Raw genomic sequence first — 16544 nt, 5'->3', positions numbered from 1 at the left:
GGTTTAATTTTGAATTTTGATTGGATAATTTTCTCGCTTTCTTACTCTATGAGTTAGTGTTTTAATGTGATCATGAACAAACCAAAAAGATATTGATGTATAACATTGTGCTGATCCGTGTTCTTGTTGTTGTTGACATGGAATACTAATCCATTACGATTTACCCATTTTCTATCTCTATTTTTCAATACAATTTTTTTTTTTTGGTGGGCTGAAGATGGACTTGGGGTCGTGCCGAGCCAGTCATCTTCTGATGTAATACTTGATTCTAGGTCCAACTCATTTAGTACTTGCACTCAACTTAAGCTCACATATCATCGTGATGTGTCTTTTCATTTTTATTTTTATTTTTTGGGATATTCTCTTTGGTTTCAACTAATTTTTTATTTTTCTCTTTGGTGAATTGAAAAAAAAAAATTATTATCTTTGGTATGTTATGAATTTTTTTATTACCTGGACTCCTTGTAATGTTTAGGGAATGAATGGTGAAATTACGAAGGCAAGGTTTAAAACTTGAGTATGAGGGAGAGAAATGAGAGAGAAATCGTATGTGTGTTGGTTTTGGGCTTAGTTTTAGTGTTATGCTCATATCTTCTTCGTTTTAAATCAGAATTGGGCTTATCATATATCGTTGAAAAGCTTATTTCAATGCCTATTAGAACAAATTAGAAGTGAATCAAAGTCATGCGGCGACGAAATCAGTTTTGCTTTTTTTTTTTTGAGCTGTGGACCACGAAAAGAGAAAATTGGGTTACGATTTGTGGATTTCGGCTAGGAAAGGGTATGAATGGATGTTCGAGATAGGAATGGACTGGATAGATTATGTAGATTGGAATAGAAATGGGCTAGGACTTCAAGAAACTCTTAATTCCGATACGCAACCTGACCAAATAGCAATAAAAGTTCATTCATCACCAAGTTTGGGTTTGGGGAGACATTTTTAGGTGACATTCTTGTGCTCTTGCCATCAATTGATTTCATAATGTATGTGCGTCATTTTTGTCCCCTCCCTTTTCGATTGAATTTTAGAGAGTAAGGATTTTGCGGTGTAAATACACCGTATTTTTATACGTATTTCAATTTAAATAAGTATTTCTCAAGGTATTTAAATAATTCGAAATGAATTATTTATGGTGTTTCATTAATTTAAAAAGAATTATTTTAATTAAAACTTTATTTATAATTATTTAATAATCTTCAAAATATTTTATTTCATGATTTGGAAACTTTGGGGCATATTCCTTTATAAAAGGAAATTTTAAAGGCAACGAGTTTTTAAAGAAAGTCAAAATACTAATTTGAATAGGAAAGAGATCATTAAGGGTAGTAAAGGAATTTCAAGTAGGAGGGTTATTGAGAGAGGGTATAAACCCATCATATGCCCAAGGTGGAGAGTATCCAAAGGTAAACTCTCTCTCTCTCTCTCCTCTTATTTTCCTTCCCCTTAATTTTCCCATTCTCCTTTATTTATATTTTATCTTTTTTATTTTTAATTAAATCTATCCTTAATCTAATTATTGTTTTTGGGTTTTGTGATGATTTTATGATGTTTAATAATAAGCATCTTGTATATAAATTTTCAGATTTGGTTTTGAATTAAAAAGTCCCAAATTATAAACCCTAGGTCTCTAAGTTTATGTATATTGATGGAAATTGTTTATGGATGATTTAAATTATTGAAATAAGTGTTTTAAAACACAATTTCAGCAATTTTAGATGATTTAATAAAGCTGAAATTTTTATATATAAGCTATAATTATGTTTCTTGAAAGGATTTTTAATTACTCATTAATTGAGAATAAAAGTAAGGGTTTTAAATTTAATTTTAACTTGTTTTAGAGGGTTTATGAGTGATTTAAAGAGTGTATATATTGCTAGAAATGTGTGTGGAATAGGTATTGATGCCTCTTTGTAATTTTGGTTTGTAGGAGTCTTCCAAGTGAGTGATTTTATTTAGTCGTGACGATTTTGAGATCATATTCAAGGTACGTTCGCGTACTTGGTAATTATTTGAATATGTAGAAGCATGCTAGGCTTTGATAAATTAATTCCATGCAGTATCATGATAGGTGTTGGTTGGAATTTGTTGATTGGATTGATGCTGGTAAATGATTTGTGATGTGTGAATTATTTATGATGAATTGGTGATTGGAATTAATTATGTTGGCATGTTGATTATGAATCACACTTTTATTATTGGCATGTTAGAGAGCATGTTTCAGTAAACTAAATGTTTAATTTGGTTTGGAATATGAAAAGGAAATTTTATTATGGTTCATATAATTTTTATTGGTGCTTTTAAGCATGGGAATTGAGCTATTAAGTGTCTTAGTACACAGGGATAAATTATATTACGATGCCTTAGTGCACTTAAGGTGTTTCTAACACCGAGAGATAGGATTTGCGGCGCATTATGCGTTTAAGGTGTCTTTGACACCGAGATAGAATAAAAAGGGTTCAACAATTAAATTTTTGTGGTCACTAATTATTCAATAATTAAATTGGTATGTTTGATTGCTTGAATGAAGTATAATGTTTGATTACGTTATGATTTGAGAGTCCTCACCAAGTATAATAATATGTAAACAACGTAAAGTGAAAGAGATTACGCACCAAAACTCTTGGAACGTATATACCTTGAGTATGAACATATGGGGGGAGTTATGGGGTTTTATATTTAACCATGAATTCTACTGGGAATACAGGGCACTGTATTTTCTTTTTTATTTATTTTATGCGCAGGACTTCCAGTCACTTCATGTGACATTTTCCTACCTGGTTAGCTCCCGATGTAGTTTACCTCAATTTATATTGGGGCAGGGATTTGGTTGGAAACCCGTTCGATGCGTAATCAAAATTAAACTGACATTAGTATTTGTCTAGTTAAGTGTTGAATGTCTTGTATGCTTGTTTACAGGTACAACAAGGTAAGTTGTGGATGATAGGAAGAAAGCATGTTAGTTTGTTTTTATCACGCTTATGTACTCAGCATGCTGATTGTGTGTTTGTATGTTTGTTTGGCCTTATCTTTATCTTGACCCTACGACGACCCATTTCTAATGGTTAGTAGTGCGGACAAGTAGAGAGAAGTTTTTCAGGTGATGAACCATTTACACGTTGGACATGAGTGAAGAGCGAATCATGCTTAGTTCTCATAGGAATATGATGTGTTTTAATTGCTTTGAATATTATTTATTTTGTTATGCTCATGAGACTAACGTAAAGGTTTTCAGTATTGTTTGGTTTAAGGGCCTACAATAGTTCCAAGTTGTAGGTTGACTATATTTGACTTTACTTTTGTTTGGTTTGATTTTTTAAGTTGGCTTGTGTTGAATGGTTTTAAAGAGAGTCTTCCGCTATGTGTCTTTGATATTTGCCTTAACCGTTTTCACAGTGGCGGTAATGTCTTAGATTTTTCCTATTTCGTGTTTTAAAAAGGGCAAAACAGGTATTTTAAAGGAAAGGAATTTCTAGGGTGTTACAAAGTGGTATCTGGGAGCTTTGGTTGAGATTTTTACCAGCACTAAAGCCAAAAACGTGTTTTAAAGTGTTTTGTTTTAAACTTGGCCAAGTGCTTAGTTAATTAAGTTATTTTAAAAGAGGGTTAGTTTCACTTATTTTAATTTTTGGAAACCGGAAAATTATTTATTTTTTTTAAAAAGGTCTGAAAATATTTTTTTATTTGTAAAAGTCCGATTTTGTTTTTTTTTTTTTAATAAAGGACATCCAAAATTTTTTTTATTTTGGGGTGTTCGAATTTTTTTTAATGTTGGCCGAATATTTTGGTTTTTTTCGGAGCTTATTTTCGAAAATTTATTTTAAAAGAGGAGTCAAAAATATTTTTAGTTTGTTCATTTTGCAGGAAAGCAAGGATTGAGGTAAATATTATATACTCCCTCCGCCTGGATTATTTGCACCAAAGGACATGTTTGCGGGCTCCTAGGAAAAACTGAGTTTTAATTGAGTTTTGGTGGGTTTAATTAAGGTTGAAAATGGAAGGAAAAGGAGTGGTCCCACTTAATTTTGTTTTGAGTGGGTTTTAGTTAGTGGGTAATTGGTGGTGGAGGGGACCACTAACCAAAAAAGTGGGTAATAGTGGGTAATTAATAGTTAAATATTACCCAAAAAGGAAAGAAAAAATTTTGTTGCAGATAATAGAGAGCACCCATTTTAGGTAAATGTTGCAGATAATTGCGGGCGGAGGGAGTATTAAAAGCTTTTAAAAGCATATTGGTGAGCTTGGGTAGGAAAGAATTTGGGCATATAAGTTAGAAATAATCATGTTATTGTATGCATTAAATTTTAGGTTGTGATGTTTGATCATGTGGATTGATTAATTGAAAGCATGTAATTAGAATTAAGTGAAATTGTTTGATTGAACATTGAACCTAATTCATGCAAGAACTGTATTATTTTTATTGTATTTTGGAAGGGAACTCTTTCCTAAGCCTTTTCTTGTACAGGATGTCGATTCTTCCTAGCAAACATTCCCAAATTGGTACTCTAGTTAAGAAAGACAATGAACATCCGTTTAACTATGTCAAGAAAATCCAATTCTATTGTTCCCATATGAGCGATGTCTTAGGAGACAAGCACTATGATCTTCCTGATCGTGTTTCTGCTATGATTATTCACTGTCTTCCAGATTAACCCCCATATCTTGCTGTTAAATCAAAATTCTCTGATTTCTATTTACTAGGGGACATTTCAAACTAATCTAAATATAAAAATTTCTATGGACAGTGGTACCCTGACTACAGATATTTTGTTTCTTACACATTCCATATCCCAACTACTACTATAATATTCCGGCAGGGAATAATTCCCCTTCCACTAGTCATCAGTCAGGAAGTTCTCCCACTCAGGGTAATCAAGCAAGGTCAGATGGAGGTCAGGAAGAAGGAGAAATGATGGATGAGATTAACTATACTGTTGGTAGTTCCATTATGGAAATTTCAAATCCAAATCCACCTCCACCTCCAATTATAATTGATATTTCATCTGACGATGAGGAAGATGAAGAGTTTGTCCAACTAGAGTAAGAATCAGAGTCACCCGAACCAATGGAGGAAGAAGATGACCCTGAATTCGATCCTGGAAGCTACAAACAATCTACCTGTAAGAAGGATAATGTTCGAAAGGACTAGATTTTTGTAGTTTCATTTCTTTTAGGATTCTTAGATTCGTTTCTGCATTTTAATTATTTCAGTTCCAATAAAGCAATAAGTGGCATGTCCATAGTGAGTCAGTAAACTTATGTAGTTGCATAAGTTATTTAAACTCATTTTATTTCAGTATTCCATTCATTTTCTTACTCGGCAATAAAATTTCATTTATTTCCTTGTCAATTATTCATTTTATTGACAAATCATTCATTTCGTTCCCAAATCATTTATTTCATATCACTACTCCAAGAAGCCATTTCTTACTCACAAATATTTCAATAATTCATTTTTACACTATGGGAATCCACAGGAATTATTTTTATTTATTAATGTGATGCTTTATTAAATGTGTAGTTGGTTAACAATCAATATTTGGTTGACAAAGCTGCAAATCTGGGGAATTTTTAACTTTTGTAATCCTAATTTGTTAGCTTAAAATTTAATATGTATGCTTCAAGGGTATTAACTAGTTAGATGGGTGTCTAACTTGAGAGCTAGCCAAGACCATAATTAATAAAGACCCCTTTTGTGTTAATTCAGGCGAAGAAAGATGGCAGGAGGGAGTAGTAACAACAATGATGGAGGTGAGCTGAGTGAAGTTGTGCGGCAGTTGGCAGCTGTTGCCCAACAATTAGCAAGGAACTTAACCAATAATGTAGATGCTCAGGGAGAGCTAATTAAGAAGGTGGCGCAGAGCAAGCCACCAACCTACCAAGGAGAGCCTGATCCAACTGTACTCGAAAACTGGTTGAGAGAGTTTGAGAAAGTGTTCGGGGCAGTAGGGTGTCCAGAGAACTCAAAAGTAGGTTGTGCTACCTATTACTTCAGGGGTGAAGCTGACCTTTGGTGGCAGCAAAATGAAGCTACCATTAAGGCACTACCTGGATTCAATTGGACTATGTTTCAAGACAAGCTTAGGGAAAAGTTTTACCCTAGCTTCTTACAGAAAAAAAAAAGCTGAGGAATTTTCTAATTTGCAATGGGAAATATGTCGGTCACTGAATACTACACCAAGTTTATCGAGCTGTCACGATTCGCTACAGAGTCTGTTTCTAAAGAAAAGTCTAAGGCTAGAAATTTTGAGAGTGGACTGACTATTGATTTACAATTAAAGCTGTGTGGGCAAGTATTTGAAACCTTGGATAAAGTGTATGGGAGAGTTGCACACCTATATGCCTTAGAATTAAGGAAAAGGAAAGAGATAGCTGAAGTGGAAGGAAAGGAGAAGAGAAAAGAGGTGGGACAAAAATCTGGAAACCCATAAGGTAACCACAACAACTTCAAGAAACAGAATTACCACCATAATAACAACAACTTCCACAACAACAATAATTTCCAAGGCAACAATTGTCACGGAGGACAGAAATTTTAATGGTGGAGCTAAAAACTCTACCTAGGGAAATAATAGAGGAGCTGGCATTTTTACTAAAAGAGGTGTAAGAATGACCACCCTGGTAAGGATTGTGATGGGAATTTGGTTACCTGTCGTGCTTGCAACAAGCTAGGACACAGGGAGTATGAATGTTTCTCCAAGGACCCCAATAGAAACAAGTAGGGAAATAATCAAGGTGGGACTCAAAAGAACTTTCATGGAAATAAACAACTATTCAGGAAACAAGGGGGCACAGCAGAATGCGGCGAAAACCAACAATAATAATGGAAATAACCAACAGAAAGGTGGAGCTGCAAGAAAGCTGAATGTGATAAGTAGGCATAAGGCTGATTCCACGAAAGATATCACTGGTACCTTTTCTATTAACTCTATTCCTGTTAAAGTCTTGTTTGATTCTGGTGCAACTTTTCTTTCATTTCAAAGGCCATTGTTTCAAAATTATCAAACTGTTTGAAACCCGTAGATGAGGTAGATTTGCCTATAGTTATTCCTATGGGTGGGGTAGTAAAGTGTAACAAGACCTTTAAAGATGTACCTTTAGAAATCGAAGGAAAAGTGTTTCTATCTGATCTCATCGAGTTTGGGTTGAGTGACTTTGATGTCATTTTGGAAATGGATTGGTTGAGCAAGTTCAGCGCAGAGATTAGTTGTCGATCACAGAAAGTAAAAATGACTACAGCTAATAATGAGTTGGTGACATATTGGATGCATGGTGAAACCAAGTGCGCAAGGATCATATTTGTGTTAAAATTGGCAAAGTATATTAAGAAGAGGCATCCAGTGTATTTTTATAGTTTAAGGAATATGGAACATGAAGAGACAACTAAGCCTGAAGATATAGAAGTAGTAAACGAGTTTTTAGATGTGTTTCCAGAAAAGATTCCTAGAATGCCACCCAAAAGGGCAATTGATTTCACAATAAAGCTAGTTCCAGGAACAACACCAATTTTCAAGGCACCATATCGAATGGCACCTGCAGAGATGAGTGAGTTAAAAGAGAAATTGCAAGATTTATTAGAAAAGGGATATATAAGACCAAGTGCATCGCCTTGGGGAGCGCTAGTGTTATTTGTTAAGAAGAAAGATGGAAGTATGAGGTTATGTATCGACTATAGGGAGTTAAATAAGGTCGCAATAAAGAACAAATACCCATTACCAAGGATTGATGACCTATTTGACCAGTTGGAGGCGCAACTGTGTTTTCTAAGATTGATTTAAGGTCTGGTTACCATCAACTTAGGATTGTAGATGAAGATATTCCCAAGACTGCATTAGAACAAGATATGGACATTATGAGTTCACAGTAATGCCATTTGGATTTGATGAATGCTCCAACAATCTTTATGGATTTGATGAATAGAGTGTTTCATCCATTTATGGACAATTTTTTGGTAGTGTTCATAGATTATATACTGGTGTATTCAAAGAGTAAAGAAGAACATGTAGAACATTTAAGGGCAATTCTGCAAACACTAAGGGAAAACAAGCTTTACGCAAAGTTCTCTAGGTGTGAGTTTTGGTTGGAGAAAGTAGAACTTTTGGGTCATTTTGTGTCCAAAGATGGGGAAGAAGTAGATCTAGAAAAGATCGATGCAGTGAAAGGTTGGACTACGCCAAAAACAGTGTTTGGCATTAGGAGTTTCTTAGGTTTAGCAGGGTATTATAGGCGTTTTGTGAAAGATTTCTCGAAGATTGCTAATCCTATGACCTCTCTAATGAAGAAGGACAAGAAGTTTAAATGGGATGACAAGTGTGAGGAAGCATTCCAAGTTTTGAAACAAAAGCTAACCACAGCGCTGGTGCTTACACTGCCAGACGATAGTGGAATTTATGATGTATATAGTGACGCATCCAAGAATGGTCTAGGATGTGTACTTATGCAAAATGGGAAGGTGATTGCGTATGCATCAAGATAGTTAAAGACTAATGAAGTAAATTACCCTACTTATGACTTAGAACCAGCTCCAATCATTTTTTCACTAAAGATTTAGAGGCATTACTTATATGGAGTGAAATGTTGGATTTACACAGACCATAAGAGTTTGAAATACATTTTCACTCAGAGGGATTTAAACTCGCGCCAAAGGAGATGGTTAGAATATACGACAGATTATGACTTAAACATACAATATCATGAAGGGAAAGCAAATGTAGTCACAGATGCTCTAAGTCGTAAAACCAGTCATGGACTGAATACTTTGATAGTGGCTGATGAGTTATGTAGAGAAATGAGGAAAATGAATCTAGAAGTGGTAAAATGGGGAGTGCTAGCAGGCATACTTACGAACCTAAGTATTCAACCAACAATATTTGATGAGATAAGGGAAAATCAAGCAGGAGATGTAAAGTTGGATAGGATTCGTGAGAAAATAAAGCAAGGAAAAGCTACGGATTTCAAGATTCATGAAGATGAGAGTTTAAGGTACAAAGGTCGTTGGTGTGTACCACAAAAATGTGAGGAGGTAAAGAGAAAGCTGATGGAAGAGGGTCATAATACAGCATACTCAGTACACCCAGGAAGGGACAAGCTATATAAGGACTTGAATAAGATGTATTGGTGGCCCAGGATAAAGAATGAGGTTGCGGAATTTGTGTCAAAGTGTCTAACTTGTCAGAAAGTGAAGATAGAACACAAAAGACCGCAAGGAACTGTGCAGTCATTGGAAATTCCTAGATGGAAATGGGATTGTATTTCAATGGATTTTGTGACTTGCCCTATAAAGTCTAAGAGTGAAAATGACACCATTTGGGTAGTGGTGGATAGACTTACAAAATCTGCAGTGTTCATACCAATGAAAGAGACCTGGAAGATGGAGCAACTTGCAAAATCTTACATCAAAAATATTGTGAGGTTACATGGAGTTCCAAAAATTTTGTGAGTGACAGAGATTCTAGGTTTATTTCAAGATTCTGGAAGAGTGTGCAGGAAAACTTTGGTACAACACTTAAGATGAGTACAACATTTCACCCTGCCACAGATGGGCAAACTGAGAGAGAACCATTCAAACCTTGGAAGACATGTTGAGGGCTTGTGTCATAGATTTCCAAGGGGGATGGGAAGATAGCTTGAACTTAATTGAATTTTCCTAGACTAATAGCTACCATGCAAGTATTGGCATGGCTCCATTTGAGGCATTATATAGAAGGAAGTGTCGCAGTCCGGTCTGTTGGAACGACATATGTGAAACAATGATTTTAGGGCCTCAAATGATCGAGGATATAGTTAAGAAGGTAAGGGAGATTCAAGCGGCGCAAAGATTGCCAAAAGAGCTACGCGTTGAAGCATAGAGATGAGGAATTTGAGATTGGTGATAAAGTATTGTTAAGGTGTCACCAATAAAAGGTGTAATGAGATTTGGAAAGAAAGGAAAGCTTAGCCCAAAGTATATTGGTCCATATGAAGTATTGCAAAGGATAGACAAAGTAGCTTATAGGTTGGTCTTACCTATGGAGCTAAGTAAAGTACATTTCATATATCTCAGTTATGGAGATATATCTCTGATAAGTCACATGTGCTACAACTTAAAACCATTGAGTTAAACCAAAGCCTAACTTATGAGGAAAGACATGTCAAGATCCTTGACAGTAAAGTGCATAGTACATAATAAGGAAGTTAAGATTGTTAAAGTGCTATGGTCTAACCAAGAGTACGAAGAAGCAACTTGGGAAGCTGAGGATGAGATGAAAAAGAAATATCCCCAGTTGTTTAAGCTATGGTGAGTTACGGGGACATAACTCGTTTTCTTTAAGGGGGGTAGAATGCAGTAGAATTTCGCGCTTTTTCCCTGTATTTTTAGTTATTTTTGTGCTTTTTGCACATTTTTAACGGTTATTTCGGGTAATTTTTTATTTCAAAGAGACATTAAAGGCAAAAGTATGACAAAAGAGTACAATAATATAATACAAAGTGAGGAAAAAGTTTGAACTTTGTTACCCAAGTTTCAGGACAAAACTTCTTTTAAGGGGGGTAGACTGTAATACCTCGTATTTTTATATGTATTTAAATTTAATTAAGTATTTCTCAAAGTATTTAAATAATTCGAAATGAATTATTTATGGTGTTTCATTAATTTAAAAAGAATTATTTTAATAATAAGTTTATTTTTAATTATTTAATAATCTTCAAAATATTTTATTTCATGATTTGGAAACTTTGGGGCATATTATTTTATAAAAGGAAATTTTAAAGGCAACGAGTTTTTAAAGAAAGTCAAAAATACTAGTTTGAATAGGAAAGATATCATTAAGGGTAGTAAAGGAATTTTAAATAGGAGGGTTATTAAGAGAGGGTATAAACACCCATCATATGCCCAAGGTGGAGAGTACCTAAAGGGAAATTCTCTCTCTCTCCTCTTATTTTCCTTCCCCTTAATTTTTCTCATTCCCCTTTATTTTTATTTTATTTTTGTTTCAATCACCATCCACACACACCACACCACCTCCAGACACCTCCACGACTGCCCACCGGCCGGCGGCCACCACCACCAGCACTCGCAGGCAACAGCAGCCACCAGGCGGGTACGGAGGCAGCCTGCCGTGGTGGTGTTATGCGCCAGTGTTCGAACCAAAAAAAAATTATTCTTTTTGATTTTTAATTAAATCTACCCTTAATCTAATTATTGTTTTTGGGTTTTGTGATGATTTTATAATGTTTGATAATAAGTATCTTGTATATAAATTTTCAGATTTTGTTTTGAATTAAAAAGCCCCAAATTATAAACCCTAGGTCTCTAAGTTTATGTATATTGGTGAAAATTGTTTATGGATGATTTAAATTATTGAAATAAGTGTTTTAAAACACAATTTCAACAATGTTAGATGATTTAATAAAGCTGGAATTTTTATATATAAGCTATAATTATATTTCTTGAAATAATTTTAAATTACCCATTAATTGGGAATACAAGTAAGGGATTTAAATTTAATTTTAACTTGTTTTAGAGGGCTTATGAGTGATTTAAAAGAGTGTATATATTGCTGGAAATTTGTGTGGAATAGGTATTGATGTCTCTTTGTAATTTTGGTTTGTAGGAGTCTTCCAAGTGAGTGGTTTTATTTAGTTGTGGCGATTTTGAGATCATATTCAAGGTACGTTTGCGTACTTGGTAATTATTTGAATATGTAGAAGCATGATAAGCTTTGATAAATTAATTCCAAGTAGTATCATGATAGGTGTTGGTTGGAATTTGTTGATTGGATTGATGTTGGTAAATGATTTGTGATGTGTGAATTATTTATGATGAATTGGTGATTGGAATAATTATGTCGGCATGTTGATTATGAACCACGCTTTTATTATTGGCATATTAGAGAGCATGTTTAATTAAACTAAATATTTAATTTGGTTTGGAATATGAAAAGGGAATTTTATTATGATTCATATAATTTTTATTGGTGCTTTTAAGCATGAGAATTGAGCTATTAAGTGTCTTAGTACATAGGGATAAATTATATTGCGGTGCCTACGTGCAGTTAAGGTATTTCTAACACCGAGAGATAGGATTTGCGGCGAATTATGCGTTTAAGGTGTCTTTGACACCGAGGTAGAATAAAAAGGGTTCAACAATTAAATTTATGTGGTCACTAATTATTCAATAATTAAATTGGTATGTTTGATTGCTTGAATGAAGTATAATGTTTGATTGCGGTTATGATTTGAGAGTCATCACCAAGTATAATAATGGGTAAACAACGTAAAGTGAAAGAGATTACGCACCAAAACTCTTGGAACGTATATACCTTGAGTATGAACATATGGGGGGAGTTATGGGGTTTTATATTTAACCATGAATTCTACTGGGAATACAGGGCGCTGTATTTTCCTTTTTATTTATTTTATGCGCAGGAAGTCCAGTCACTTCATGTGACATTTGCCTACCCGGTTAGCTCCCGGTGTAGTTTACCTCAACTTATTTTTGGGCAGGGACTTTTTAACACCCCCAAATCTCTCTCTAAGTAAATTGTAGAAAAATACATATAAATACCGTAGAGATAGGTTTGAGCGTATTACCGCCGCGTATAACGCGAGGCTTATACAAAAATACTTTTGCAGCGGAAAACTTTATTCTTTATTAAATAACCATAATAAAATTCGTTCATAATTCGTGACACAAAAATGACTCATACTTTTCCTAGCTAGGTGAAATTTCCCGTGGACTCCCGTATGCATCAATCAATTTCCACCTGAAAAATTCACCTGTTTACCATAAATGATAAACAGGGCAAAGCCAAAACAAAAGCACGTATTAGCAAGTATGCTAAGTAGTCATGTGTAAGATAAGTAAAACATAATTTAAATCATTTACGTTTAATTAATAAAAGAAATACCAATGCCGTATTTAAATAGAACTTTTTCAATCCAATTCTTTTAATTCAAGAAAAACTCAATCGATTCATACCAAACCAATTCCTCACTAAGTGTGCACACCCCCCAAGTGGTTTACTTTATAATCAAAGGCTAAACTTGAGGAAAGACTAGGTCATGCAAAGTCCATAGTCTTCTCTAATCCATTCCCTAAGTGGGATTCAACATATCGATTGATTTGTTAAAAAAAACTCTTCTTTAAAAATCCATCACATTTACATAACTTGCAAATCATTTCCAATAACTTCCAATCACAATTTAAGGCCCTTTTGATTTAAATCCAAATCATTTAATTCAATCCGACAAAATTTCATAGTTTTAATACGGAACATAATATCATAAATTCATACAAAACATAAAACATGATTTAATACGGAATGTAATAAAATGTGATTTGATATGGAACATAATAATTTATAGTCTCATAATAAATCATAGGTTTATACGGAACATAAATTATAGTTTCAGAAATAAAATTTCATACGGAATAAATTATACTTTCATACGATCATAAAATGTAGTTTCTTAATCAACTTTCGAAGGTATCAAACCACATAACGTACCTTGATCAATCACGGGCGATTCACAACTACTTCTCTAAATCACGAACACCCTACACATAATTATAACCTTAATTAATATAAGGTTATCAAATAAACACAACAATTTAATTAAACTACCCTATATGTGCATGAATTAATTATCTTTATATAAAATAATTTTCTGTTTATAATTTAAAGAATTTTCTGTTTTTATTAATTTGTATAAGAAATAGTATTTAGAAAATGGTTAATAAAATAAGTTTAAGAGAAAAGGAGAGATTGAAGGAAGGTGGAGGAACCAATGCAAGGGAGGAGCAAGGGTGGTTGTGGCCGGCTAGAGTGGCGGCTGCTGGTGGCTGCTGGCGGCAGCAGGTGGTCGCCGGTGGCCGGAAAAATGGAAGGAGGGAGAGGAGGAAAACCGTGAGGAAGAGGGGAAAGAAGAAGAGAATTCTTGAGGTTTTTGGTGTGATTTTTGGGGTGTATGAAAGGGGTATTTATAGGTGTTTAGGGGATGGGTTTATGGCATTTTAGGGTTTATAAATTATGGAAGTTTTTTATCATGAAATTCCATTTGGTAGTTTTTTAAGCTTGGGGTGCAAGGATGACATAGAATAAAATATTTTTAGGTTTAAGAATGGAAGTAAAGAAATTTAAAGATTTTATTTTTAATAAAATAATTTAAAATCTTTGTAGAAAAACCATGAATGGCCAAAAATATTGAGAAAATATTACTCAATATTTTCGGACCTATCATGTTAGTTTAGGGATTTTATAAAATAATTTATTTGTCAAAAACTAAAGATTTAATAAGAATAAAATCAATTTTTCTTGCTAGATTATTAGGGTGGCCGAATTTGGACAATACTAAGGTATAAAAATCAGATTTTTAATTATATAAAGTTTAAAATATTATTTGATAAATTTTGGAAATCATTTTATTTCATAAAAATAATTAATTTAGCAAATAAAAATCAGATTTTTAATGTATACAAAAATCCGAAAATATGCTTCATTAGTTTAGGAATTAATTTTATTTTATGAAAATACTTTTATTTAGAGAAAAATCAGATTTTTAATTGTAAGAATTCGAAAATGATATTTATTTAGTTTTAGGAAATTAATTTCATTTCATGAAAATAATTAGTTTAGCAAGATATTAAGTAAAATTGGATTTTATTGGAAAAATCCGAAATTATATTTAAAAATTAGATTTTTAAATTCTAAAATGCCTCTAATTTTATTAATTAACATAGTTTTGTTTTATTATTTATTTAATCAAAATACTATTTATAAAATTTTTAGTTTATCCATTTAATTAAAATAAATGATTTAGGCGCCAAAATTCAAATATCATTTTGGCTCCAAAACTGAAATACTCTTAAGTTAGAAAATACGTCGAAAATACGAGGCTAAATACTCTTTAATTTAGAAAATGCCTTTCAAAAATACGGGGTATTACAGATTTGGTTGGAAACTCGTTCGATGCGTAATCAAGAATAAACGGACATTAGTATTTGTCTAGTTAAGTGTTGAATGTCTTGTTTTCTTGTTTACAGGTGCAACAAGGTAAGTTGTGTGATGATAGGAAGAAAGCATGTTAGTTTGTTTTTATTACGCTTATGTACTCAGCATTGCTGATTGTGTGTTTGTATGTTTGTTTGGTCTTGTCTTTATCTTGGCTCTACGACGACCTATTTCTAATGACGAGTAGTAGGGACAAGTAGAGAGAAGTTTTTCAGGTGATGAAGCATTTACATGTTGGGCATGAGTGAAGAGCGAATCATGCTTAGTTCTCGTAGGAATATGATGTATTATAATTGCTTTGAATATTATTTATTTTGTTATGCTCATGAGACTAACGTAAAGGTTTTCAGTATTGTTTGGTTTAAGGGCCTACAATGGTCCCAAGTTGTAGGTTAACTATTTTTTACTTTACTTTGGTTTGGTTTGACTTTTTAAGTTGACTTGTGTTGAATGGTTTTAAAGAGAGTCTTCCACTGTGTGTCTTTTATATTTGTCTTAACCATTTTCACGGTGGTGGTAATGTCTTAGGTTTTTCAAAACAGGTATTTTAAAGGAAAGGAACTTCCAGGGTGTTACATGCGGGTTAGTCAATTATGGTTACAATGGTTTAAAGGTGGGGTCAAGGTACGCGGGTGTGATTTCGGTAGGACTAGACGTGGTAATGATCTGAACCCGAAATAACACTTAACTTGATTAAATTTTAAGTAATAAACATCTAACATAACCTACTACTTACCTAAATCGCAGTGATCAGTTTAGTGATTCGTGTTCCGATTTTAATCCAACTCGTTAAACCAACTTATATTGACCCGTATTGGTATTGTTTTGACTCAAAACTTACATAGCTTTCAATTTTAATTAAAAGTTAATTTGAAAATGTTGTTTAATGTATTATAAATAGAAAGAGCGAAATATTATACTTTCATTTTAACCTACTTGCTTTTATTTTGTATTATACTTTTGAAAATGAAATTATACTTGTACTAGTAGTACTAAAAATATATTTATGTTTCCATACAATAATTACACTAGCTAGTAGCTTAATATTACATGTCTTTGATGTGAAGTGTGAATTTATGGTTAATATTTCTTTGTTCCACATATATTGCAACAAGGATGAAATTACGCATCCCAAAGCACATTTTATTTGCTAAATATCTATAATTATGTAAGAGTAAAAATTATAAAAAGTTGATATTGTGAAAGTATTTTACGAGACGAATCTAACAAGACCCCACATAACTATATTTTACTTAGCGTATAAATCATAATATGTGGTCAAACAAACGTAATGAATAGTGTAAAATTTTAGTTGTTGAAATATTACTAGAACGGAGGAAGTAGATATCTATACGGCATATGTTACAAAAACATGTACTTTCTTTGTAATTTTTTTTAGAAAAACTATCATACACATTAACATATGGTGGTCTCAAAGTAAATATATACAAAGGGCCGAAAAAATAATATAATAGAATTAAACTTGTAACGCACCAAGGTGGTTCTTTGAATAGATGCCTCACCGAAATACACCATTCCTCAAATGAAAATAGGAT

Source organism: Chenopodium quinoa, unplaced genomic scaffold (genome assembly GCF_001683475.1).
Source record: "Chenopodium quinoa cultivar QQ74 unplaced genomic scaffold, ASM168347v1, whole genome shotgun sequence".
NCBI lineage: Eukaryota > Viridiplantae > Streptophyta > Magnoliopsida > Caryophyllales > Amaranthaceae > Chenopodium > Chenopodium quinoa.
The sequence above is the reverse complement of the archived record's forward strand: the minus strand, read 5'-3'. Positions refer to the sequence as shown.